Genomic DNA, 1,498 nt, shown 5'->3' with positions numbered 1-1,498 from the left:
AGTCCGGTCCCTCACAACGACCATGGTAAGAGGGAGGCTTTTATAACAAGGCAGATTAGGGTGTCAACTCAATAACTGTCTTAGACTTAAGCATTTATAGTGGGGCTCAGTTCATTTCGAAAATATATAAATTCGCATATGACAACACAACACAACTCTTAGGTGGCCTTCTAATGTTCAGCAATATTGTGTGTAAGATGAATCTAAAGAATGCCTTTCCTTTAGAAATAACACTTAGTCTGTTGCTTAAGGGGCAGGATTTCCTAACCAAATTAGCATGTCCTAGTAATAAGGAAAAAGAGAGTATAGTTTATCGCTGTGGTAGTTGGGAATAGGACAATCTTAATTATGCATGGAGATTTACAGAAGAGGTTCTGATCTCTTTCAGATTCGGTTCTTTGCCTTCGTCCTCCTCCTGGCTCTCGCCGTCGCCTTCGTCGACGCTGAGTCCTTGACCTGTTGTGGCGGCGGAGGTCACCACGGGGGTCATGGTGGCGAAGGTATCGGTGGAGGATTCGGGGTAGGTGGAGGATCGGGAGGTGAATATATCGAGGAAGAGTGTTAATGGACATCAATACTCAGTCAAGGAAATCGTTTATTGTGATGCGAGAGGCTTTTCGGTTCATGGGATCAACATACTTTGATGTAAAAGCTACTTTTCTAGTTCAAATACATGTTTACTTGAAGGTGGAGGAGGTTTTGGCGGTAGTTTTGGAGCCTGTAAGTATATACAAAATTCAGTCAATTATTTATTTATGTAAAACACGACTATCATGATACACCATATAGATTTTTTAAAAAATATAATCGTTTCATCTATTAGCATTACATTTACTACTATATCATCTTGCATTGTCACCATCATGGATATTTTTCGCATTTATTAATTCAGAAAACCTGAGGACGTCATGAAAGCAGATCATTAGTGTGTCACGTGACCAATTGACTTCAACCCCCTTGTAGGCGGGGGCATAGTATTGGAAATAAAAAGTATTATTAAATATGCTACAGTTTTATTGTACAATATGTCCTTTGGATAGTACAGAAACGCCGTGCTTTTGGTCTGGTCGGGGAATAATGGTGTTTGGTAATTCCTTTTATATGAGAACTGTTATATTGTGGCAGAGTTTTTCTTTACATATTTAGCAAGTATGTCTGTCATTCCTTTAGAGCAATCTCACTGAACAATCAATATTCTAGTTAACAAATCTTCATAATCCCGCAACCAACCAGAACATGGAAAAGTAGCCGACCAGCGCCTTCGGGAAGCTGACTTCGGGGTCTCGGCGTCCGGCCAGGCAGAAGGTGCGCCGCCGTTGCGAAGCCCACTGCACGCAAGCGAACGGCTCTGGAAGTTCCCACTGATTGGAGGCTGCTGGACTTTGGCTCCATTTACGTCTCTTCCGTAATAGGTTCTCAAAACCAATGATATTTTTTAAGTGTCTCACGTTTGAGACACAAAAAGCAATGATGGTGATTTTTTCATCAAGATATGGAT

Source organism: Penaeus monodon, chromosome 28, assembly GCF_015228065.2.
Source record: "Penaeus monodon isolate SGIC_2016 chromosome 28, NSTDA_Pmon_1, whole genome shotgun sequence".
Classification (NCBI taxonomy): domain Eukaryota; kingdom Metazoa; phylum Arthropoda; class Malacostraca; order Decapoda; family Penaeidae; genus Penaeus; species Penaeus monodon.
This window is presented reverse-complemented; position numbering follows the sequence as displayed.